Below are 10,864 nucleotides of genomic sequence, written 5' to 3'. Positions count from 1 at the left end.
TGATCAGCTCATCATCAAGCTCTGCAGAAGTCTGATAACGATCCTGATCATTTGAATCAGGTGTGTTGGAAGAGGGAAACATCTAAAACATGCAGGACTATGGCCCTCGAGGACCGGATGTCGACACCCCTGCCCTATACCTTATATCAGGGATCTCCAGCTCCAGTCCTTGTGAGCTACTGTCCTGCAGGTTTTAGATGTTTCCGTACTGCAACACACCTGACTCAGATTAGTGGATCTCCAACAGCTTGATGTCAAGTTCTACACAAGTTTGTTAATGATCCATTAATTTGAGTCAGGTGTGTTGCAGTACGGAAATGTTTCAAACCTGCAGGACAGTAGCTCACGAGGACCGGAGTTGGAGATCCCTGCCCTGTATAGTGCACTATAGGGTGTTTGCCATTTTGTAGTGCTGTCCAAATGTGGCGTTCTAAATATTGCACCCTATATAGTGCACTTAAAATGTCCCATAATGCACTGTGTAAAGTAATGCGCAGCCAATGGTTACTAATCAAGCAATGTGGACCATCACACAGTGCACGAAAGGAAATGCAACCTAGAGGAATGAGAGTATGAAAACTTGTCATTAAAATGTAAGTAATTTCCCATTTATGTTTTGTTAAATGTTATTTTACCCGTTTCTTAGCTATGCAATAAACTGTGAATTTGATGTGTTTGCACTATACGCTGCTACGGCACAAGTCGCGGCTAGCGAGCGACGTAATTAATAGCTCTGGTAATGTCCAAAATGTTACTTTGCCGAGGTGCTTTCTACACAATTCACTACATAGTTCACTATATAGTGGTCCCTAGATAGTGAGTAGGGAGTGAGTGGATGATTTCGGACACAACCAGTGTGATAGTTTGGTTTTTCAACTATGGCAACCAACTCACTCGGGGCATTTTGCTGTGGTTGTGGTGTTGCTTGTGAGATGACCATAGGTGTGTTTTGGTCACCAACGTGTACTATTATCTAGAGAGAGCTCACCGTCTTGCATGGACTGATTTGTCAGAATCAGAATCAGCTTTAAAGGCCAAGTACGTACACAACATACAAGGAATTTGGTTTCGGCTGTTGGTGTCGGAATTTGCACGAATAATAGAAATAGGAAAATTTATAAAATAAAATAAAGTAAAATAACTACAGAAAGAAAAGAATAAAATACAATGATTATTAATCAAAAATAAAACAAGATAATAAGACAAATATATACAAGAATTTACACATCTAGTAGAAAAGAGAAGGTATATGTACATTAGTGCAGAATGGAAGTGCAAATAGCAGTTGTGGCGTGGAGTGGCTCAGCTGTTCAGTAGGGTTGTGGCAGTGGGATAAAAACTGTTCTTGTGTCTGGTGGTTTTAGTCTGCAGGACTCTGGAGGGAGGGAGGGAGAACAGTTTGTGACCAGGATGAGTGGGGTCTGTGATGATGTTCCCTGCCCTCTTCCTGGTTCTATTGGAGTACAGTTCCTGGATGGAGGGCAGGGGGGCTCCGATGATCTTCTTGGCTGTTCTGACTGTGCGCTGCAGTCTGTTTCTGTCCTGCAGTGTGGCTGCTCCAAACCACACAGTGACAGAGCTGCACAGGACGCGGTGTAGAACTGAATCAACAGCTCCTGTGGCTGGCGGTGTCTCCTCAACTGTCGCAGGAAGTACATCCTCTGCTGAGCCTTTTTGAGGATGCAGCGGATGTTCTTCTCCCACTTCAGGTCCTGGGTGATTGTCGTCCCCAGGAGCTTGAAGGACTCTACAGCTGACACAGGGCTGCTGCTGATGGTGAGGGGGAGCAGTGGCGAGGGCTGTCTCCTGAAGTCCACTCTCATCTCCACAGTCTTGAGCTTGTTCAGCTCCAGGTTGTTTTGGCTGCACCAAAAACACCAGCCGCTCAACCTCCTGCCGATATGCAGACTCGTCACCGTCCTGGATCAGGCCGATGACTTTAGTGCCGTCTGCAAACTTCAAGAGTTTATGATGCCTGCACGAGCAAGAGAAGCCCAGTTTTGGGGGTTAACAGGCTAGGTAGGCCCCTGCTGAGTGTAGACTTCTTGGTCAGCTAAACAGCAGGTAAGGAAACTTTCCTCCGGTCATGCTGAAATCTCTCTGCTGATGCCCGAATACCCCGCAAGCATATTGCTGCGGTGGTCTGCTAACATGCTGGTAGTCTGTGTTGAGCACAGATTTTGGCTAGCAGCAGAAAGTAGACTCTGTTCCAGTCTAGTCAAGCTAGCATTCATCGAAATGAAAAGAGGCATTCACATTCTTTCAGCCAACGCAGCGCAAAGGGGAGCGCTGTAGGTTCTGTGGTCCACTGCTGGCTGGTCTTCACAAATGCCTCAACAGTGGACTGAAGCAACGGTCTATACTGTCTGTGGGGTCAACAGGCTCTGGATTGGCTGTTAGGGAACCCAGTGCAGGGTTGAGCTCCTTGCTCTCTGTAGTTCCTGCCAAGGTTGTAAGGTTACCAGAGGAGTCAGGTGTAGTCCTTTCTCCCAACCTGACATTCCTGCCGAAGGCTTGATCTGAATTCCAGCTGTCTCAGTCAGTTGAGCTGTAGTCACTTGACTCTTCCAGAGAAGACCAGAAGGACCAACACCAGTTCTCACCATTTCCTGTCCAGGCTTTGGCAGAGCACACCCTGTGCAGACAGTCTGTTAAGAAGACTGACCAACTTTTCATCTGCTTTGACTTCAGCAAATTGGGCAGTCCCTTGTTGAAGTCTCGGCTGTCCTGCTGGATTGTGGATATCATTCAGGAGATGTGTGTTTCCCAGATGTACCAGTCACATCCTGGGTCTGAGCACACTCACCTTGTGGTGTGGCTACCACATGGACCCCATGGCAGGGAGACTCTCTCACTGTGCAGCAGCCACATGGTCATCTTGGTCCACTTTTATCTCACATCCCTTACAATATAGCAGCTCCTTCGAGGTGGGTGCGAGGTCTGACTTATCAATAGATGCCTGGGCCTGGCCTCTGTCCACCTTCTTTGTTCACCTTCATTGTCCCCCTTGGTCAGCTTAGCAGCTTGCTCGTTGACCTTAGTGGCCACTCTATTCACATCTACAAACAGCCGTTTCATCTTGGCCTTTACCTGTGTACCTGAGGTCAGCCTTGCATCTTGTAGACTGGCCTAAGCAGTCCTTCTGCCTATCAGGCCTGGTCTTTACATTGTGGAGGTCCTCAGCCTGATTGGTATGTAAATAAGTATATATTTGTAAATAGTGTGTTTGTCATATGGTTTAGGCTGCACAGTCCCCTCACGTGGTGCCTTAAAGAGTTACCCCATAGATATGAAATATGTAACTGGGTGGAGAGATAGTCTCAAGACGATAGAGAACATGTGGTTACATTGTAACCTTGGTTCTATGAGTGAAGAGAACATCTCCAGTTCTTTTGGCTGCTTAGAGACATGTTTTGATCAAGACTATCAGTGAATTCATGCCAGCACAGGTGCCTGTGGGGCATGATTGGGCACCTGGTGTGTGTTAAAGAAGTATCCACGCACCCTGATGAGCAGGGAGGTCATCCTCCTACAAATGAAATATGTACCAAGGTTACAGTGTAACCATACGTTACCGATTATCTCTGATTGGGGTCTTGTCGAGCCAGCTAACGCAGAGCAAGCCTGGCTATGATGAACTGGCTTCGTAGTTCATCCCATCAGCTAGACCTGCAGCAAGATCCCGTGAGCAATAGTCAATGAACTGTTAGAGCAAAGTGAATACTCTATAATTAATGCATACCATGGAAAACACTCCAAGGACAGTCAATAGCACTCAGATCACATATTTTGCTCCACCTCCCAAAGCATTAAAGGTAATATTCACATTTTACGAGTATTTGTTTAAATTTATTTATGAGTATTTATGTGTTTAGCTACAGTAACATAAACAGTTCAATAAGACTTTGATTTTTAGCTTTTACTCTGTTGGAATACTGTGTGGAAAAGTATAGACTTTTCTGACAGCAGGCAGACTTTTGACTTGTCACAGCTTAGGTGCAGCTGCTAACATGAACCATGGCCCCGATCAAATCAGCCTCTAAGTGAGGTGGCATGTACAATGCCAACCCCTGACACGACTCCCCTAAATGACACACAGCCATCTTTAATGCGCTTTTCCTGCTCTAAGTGACGACTCAGGAAAGGCTCAGTTGATTAAGCTTATTAGGCATTTTCTTGAAGATGGAAGTCTCTTGCCTTTTCATTGAGGCTAATTGGCCACAATTTTAATCTAACAAAAGAGTCTTAAGGTCTGATGTGTGCTGTCAGTCTTGTGAACTGTCCAACACTTTTTCTATTAACGTAATTAATATGTGGATCGTTGACATAATGCAAAACAAACAAGAATCCACTCCTTGCCTGAAATGTACGATAAATTCACATGTAAAATTTATTTAAAGTCAACAAAACCTATGCATGATTGTGACAAGTTAAAAGCACTCTCCTCCAACTCTTGAGCAAGGCAGCAAAGCTTTGGCAGGCAGCTCAGCTCAGAGTTTATTGGACCTGTTTCTGGTTTAAATTTGCATGACTTGCTGACTTTGAAACAGAGTGATTGCAGAAAAAAGAAAGTCATGCCTGCTCAGCAAACTGGATAAATAACAGTGAACAAATGAAAAAGCGGTTATTTTTCCTCCTTGGACTCTGACGAAAAATAGGATACACCTGCCAAAATGCTGAGAAGTTGCTGCCACAGAAAAATGATGAATGAAGCTTCAAATGTCATTTCAACACTTGACAGGATCCAAACACAGTTTGCAAAAGTGGCATTCACAGAAACTATTCAGAATAATGTTTATAAAGAAAATTGTCAGTGCAGCAGAACAGATTTTGATTTTTAAATTATCTTCAAGGCAAGCTCATAGCCTCTTCTGCCATTTCCTTCTGTCGTGTCTGTCATGATTGTTGTTTTGGTGCACATAAAGGATAAGAATAAGATAAGCTAATGTAGCAGGAGTATGATCTTATCTGTATTTCATAAATTGGATATCTAAAAGATGTGACATGGCATTCATGAAGCTTAACGGCTTCCAAAACATGTTGTGTTAGTCTAACTTTTAACCTATTGACTAGTTCCAGTAGTTTAATTGTTAAATTACTAAGTGTCATGCTTGGCCAAACTGTTGTTTATTTAGTGTTAAAATGTCAGAGGACCATGTGCTTTCTCAGTGTTTAGTATTGATGTGAGAAATTCAGCTAGCACAGTGACCTTGAAGGGGTCTTAACCCTCATATTGAGTGTTTTAGTGGTTGCTTGGCCACGGTCCATTGACTGAGCGTGCATGTTTCTTTCAGCATTGCTCTGTTCCTTATTCATAGATGTCTACTCCGCTCACACTCGGGAGCTGTTCAGGACAACCACAGCGGTTTACTGTTTCCAGTCAGAGAACTCAGTGAGACCTTAAGGGAGTTTAAAGGTGTTAAACACTGAAACCGTGCATGTTTTCAGCTTTGAATGGCACAGAGAAATAGATCAACCTTTAGAAGTTGCACACAGCAAGTTCATATTTCTACACTAAGAGGAACAAATGCTGTCAAACCTCAGTGAGTTCAGCTTCATCTGAGTTCTCTGTATCCAGTTGCTGTTTAAGACAACAGTTCCCTGCCTGGAGGCCAGTAAGCCAACCAGGGCTCAGAGGATAAATCTTTGGGGTTGCAACACAGACAATAGGAGGGCAGAAAAAAAAGATATTTCTTCAGCACCAGTTTATACTCATTTCAGAGACGTCTGTGTTCTTCTTATTATTATTTTGTAATCTTTTTGACTAATTATTACTTGTTTCATATTATTCAAATAAAATGGTGAAATGCTGACTTTAAACAGGTCACAACAAAATATGAAAGCAGTAACGAGAGACTGCGTGCAGACAATGTAAGGTTAATTACTTCGGCTTCTTTCTGTGTAGAAGCAATGCTTTGCTTCTGTTTTGCTGTATAACACTGATTTAGACTCAACAGGTGTTCATTACATTAAAAAAAATTTTTAAAATGCTAATAACAGTATTTTATTAGGGTTTGGAGTCTTTTCTACACTCAGTGGCCACTTTTATATGTACAGCTGTACAATCTAAACAGTCCAAGTAAACTATTCTGCCATAAGGTCACTTATTCTGACGCCTGTAATGTTTATTGACACAAAAAAACAGAATGGTACACGATGCACGTACATGTTACATACAAGTTATTTGGTTCAGTGTGACAAGTGCCTTCTGTGATACCAACAGAACTGTCAGAGTAGTCGATTTATGTCAGTATGTGCACTCCCTGAATGGAAATTCAGCACAAGTTCCCCCTGAAGCAATTGGTTTTGTCCAGTGACAGTTCCACCACAATTTGCTCAAACAAGATGATTATGTTCTTGTTCCTGTCAAAAACAGAGAAAAGCAACACTACTCTCTGTATTTCTGAACCTAATATTGCATTGCTGACTTCAATAATTTCTTTAATTGTGAACAATAGCTATTTTTTTTTTTCAATCTATTTTAACTGTACTTGGGCGTATGCAGGTTAGAATCTTATAATGGAGAAATAATAACGTTTGTGTTATTTATGTGTTGGGATTGACAGTAGGGCATCTTGTCAGGCATTCACTGTTACAGTCAGAATTACAACCAATCAGCTGTTGAGTGTGTATATTTTCAAAATAAAAGAAAATGTTTTCTGTATATTCTTTTTTCATTTTTTATTTAGTTATTTTTTTTGTAGCTTTACTGAGGCACATGCTGGAGCATGACTTTTGAGAAATGTTTCACTGCTGCATAGGGGTCTGATAGGACAAAAACAAATAAATAAATCAATAAATGAAACACGACCCAATATAATGCAGACCAGTATAACACCTCATTTAACTTTTACCTCAATGCTAAACATACAATTAAATTGACAAACTTCTGACAGCAACAAAACCTATTCTAAGCTTTATAAAGTTAATTCATGATGTAGCTGTTGTGTTGTAAAGGTTATACCCAGTAAAATGGTAAATGAATGTAGACATACACTGTCAAGTGTGGAGTGAAACTGTATACTAGCTCAGAGATTTGAAACTATAATCTTTCCTCGTGTACCTATATTATTCCATGATGTTGTATGGTCTGCTTCAGGCCTTTTTCTTCAGTTAGTTAAGAAATTAGGCAAACCCTTAGTTGTTGTGAGAAATGTTATAGAAGAAACGGCAGCTATAGCACTGCAAAACAGATGCTTGAGGAAAGCGTTGGCTGTGGCTTTTATCAGTATTATAAACACTCTGCTAGTGGGTTCAGTGCCCTTTTGCAAAAGGTTGAAATATCTTAACTTGTGCCATATGTTGTTTTAATTGCTTAAACCACACATTCTCTGTCTTTTTTTCAAAAACATGAATGATACTGTAATTCATATTGTATTGTCTACCAAGTAAGAGGAGAAACTCAGGGATGGCCCCGGTGGAGCATCATCCATATTCAGAATTGCCCGTTTCTCAAGGGATTTGTTTAATTATATTGGAGACAAGCTGACTGTAATTAGAAAGTTGTAAACTGAGGAGTTATCAGCAATAAGTCAGAATTAGTCAAAGATGACTTATAGTTCACGTGTGAGGAGAGTTTCTGAGTGAGGGTCTTTCAGGAGAAAACCATGCATAGTGTCAAGAAAATGTATGGCATGTTTTAATTATGTATTCCCTTTTTTCCAGAGTTATGACTTACCAAACATGCGTGACAGCTGATAGTAAATTACAGTGCGTGCATTAATTCAAACCCAGCTAATGCCCGGCGTGGTGCAGCCAGTGTGATGCATATTTAACAATGGATGACACATTAAAGGAAAATAGTGAAGAAATGAATGGAAAAACACAAGGAATATAAATGTTTCCACATAAGTGCACTGCATGGTGCAATTAAGCAACTGACATCCAATCAGGATCTGCGGCATGTAAGACCCTGTTGATCACAAGTAGAAACAAGCTCAGTCTCGTTGATATAAGGTTCATTGTTGGGGCACAGCTGGCAGGAGCTTCAGTCACAAATATTGCTTATCTGACCAGTGTTTCAACAGGAACAGAGACCGAAGTGACATCTGCCTTTAGCTCCACGGGAAAGACATGAGTAAATAATGTCAGAAATTGTTGTCAGTAGAGTGCATGAGGAGCAGTGATCAAACTGTGTCAGAAAGATCAGTTTCTTTGACTATATTGCATACAGAGGGATATGATGCAAAGGCGAATGCACAGATGAGCTGTTAGTAGTATAAACCCTCCCTGGCTTTGGTCTACAAAGATGTGGAAAAAAGAAGTAAGGTCAGATCATCACCCTGTAAGTGGACGAGTGCATGTGAGGCGTACACTAAGATACTGGTACAGGCCAGAACGCTTGACCCCTACAACGAGTGGATCTGGTGTTTGTGTTGTGCTGTGGGGAGCATTTAGTTGGAAGGCTTTGAGTCTACTTGTCTCCTTATAGGGAAAGGTCACTGAAAAGCAAAACAAGGTTTTTCTGACTGATTACCGTCATCGTGTGATGAAGTGTTTCCTATCCTGGTGGGTGTGGTCTGTTCCAGGGTGACAGCACCCCTTCCAATATGGTGCTGAATGGTTTGATGAAAATGCGATGAATCAAATGCTATGTCCTTTGCAGTCACCAGATCTCAGTCCAGTTAGACATCCATGGGAGCTTTATGTGTTCTGTCCACCACCATCATAAAAACACCAAAAGTAGAAACATCTCTTAGAAGAATGATGCTGCTCAGTCCTGCAGATTTCCGGAGGCTTGTAGAATAAATGTACAAAAGCCACACTGAAGCTGTTCTGGTGGCACATGGTGCTAAGACACTATGTTGATTTTCCCTTTTATTTGTCACCTGTCTGTATACACACCCATAGCATCTACAAGAGGGGATGTATGGACATTTCTGTTGTTAGCTCCCCCTGTGCATTGAATGGCAAAAATCTGCTGAATGAGATAGATGGGGGAGGTGGAGGAGAGCGGCTGAGAGCTTGTCAAGACATGATTCATTGTGTACATAGTGGGAAATAGGTAGTCTTCATTTGAAAGTCAATGACAAAGCTTAGACGTGCTCTGGGGGATTTAAAACCACACGCCAAAGTTATGATGGCACTCCCTTGGGGGGGTCCAAGAAAAACTTCCGGACTGTTCCTGTCTCCTGTACTTTCAAGACAGATAATATAAGGCTCAAAACTTGCAGCGTCTACTCAATCGTGCACACTTTTCTCTCACATGCAAAGACTTGTACATACACTTATATACACATGCTCACACAGCAGTTGATGTCAGCTTAAATAAGGACCAAAGCGATCACATAAAGTCATATTATTTGCAATATAAAACAGTATTTTGCTTCTCCTCTTAAAAAACATTTCAGGATTTATGACATCACGTATACCATTGTTCATTATGCGAGTATGTAGGTCTATAAACAAACCGAATAAACAGACTGTAGCTTATGGCAACATATGAAATATAAGACCAGGCTTTATTTGATGGCAGTAACTCACTAAATAAATCACAGCCTCACTATGAGTCGCTTTTTGTTCTCTGTAAAGAGTCAAGTTGTTGTTGTTGTGAGGGGCTGGTGGTTAAAACACCAAGTTACATGACAAGTGGTGACATTTCGTAGACTAACAATATACTTCGTTAGCATACAGGTCGCACTAACATCAGAATAAAACGGAGAATATTTTAGAGGGTGCAGGCTAAGCTGTGACTGAACACTTTTTAGGTGATTTCCCCACACTGGCACACGTGTTATGTCAGTTTATTTTGGCATATCTGGTGTTTCCAGACATTTCACCTTGATAGCATAACTTGTGGAGCTTTTTCTCGGTATCAGTTAAATGTTAATGTTAAATACGAGCTGTGAAGCCCCAAATTGTTACTGTGATTAAATATAGGAAAAACACATCATTCAGACACTTAGTTGCCAATCATCATGGCATGGCATAGATAGACCTTAAGCAGAAAAGGAAACCCTCAGTTTTGTTTTGGGTAATTCTTGCAAAGACATAATAAACTCAGTTGCCAGTTAATTATGTACACCTAGCTAAAACTAATTCAGTCTATTAAAAAAAACAGAGTCCTGCATTAATTCCTACCTTATAATGTTCAGGTTTGTAATGTTTAGGGTGTTTACTAATGACTATTTACATTATCGATGACTCTACTGAGTATTTGCTAAACTAATTGATTAATAGTGTTGTTTTGTTCAACCAACTGTTCAAAGCCCAAAGACATTCCGTGTACAATTAGAAGCGTTGGAAATCATCAAGTATCCATATATTCAAACCTAAAGGCACTGTGCATTTGGCATTTTGGCTCAATTTTGTAAATTAAAAGTTAGTTATTTCAGTTTAAGGAATATGTTCGTACAGTTTTATGATCATTTTGGTTGTTAATGTTTCTGTTGTTGTTGCTTTTAATGTTTACTGTGCCTAGGGTCCTTCTTGTTGTTGCAAAGTATTTAATCCCATTTAGGTAGTATAGAATTATATAAATGCAGTCTGTTTAGCATTTACCCTCTCTGATACAAATGGGATGCACACTTCTCAGCTCAGCAGCATCACAGCCTTTGTTCAACATATTCTATCCAAATGCTTTCTATAGTTGTTCATTGTGCCAAATCTTTTCTATTAGGCTCTTCTAATGAAATGCAGAACAGCACAGCTGACAGTAAGAAGCTGTTTGGAGCACACAGAGAGATTACTCATAATTCAATAGTCAGCAGAAGATGCGCTAGAAATACACTTGTTTATGTTGCAGTTGTGACTGTTCATAATGAGTTAAATGCCTCTGAGGAACTATGCTGTATGACGCAGTTAAACTTCTTAAAACTGTGCATATGTCTCTGTCTCTGACACAGCATCCTGCAAAAGTTAGTCC

The sequence above is a fragment of the Stegastes partitus genome, unplaced genomic scaffold (genome assembly GCF_000690725.1).
Source record: "Stegastes partitus isolate 25-593 unplaced genomic scaffold, Stegastes_partitus-1.0.2 Scaffold1048, whole genome shotgun sequence".
Taxonomy (NCBI): domain Eukaryota; kingdom Metazoa; phylum Chordata; class Actinopteri; family Pomacentridae; genus Stegastes; species Stegastes partitus.
The sequence above is the reverse complement of the archived record's forward strand: the minus strand, read 5'-3'. Positions refer to the sequence as shown.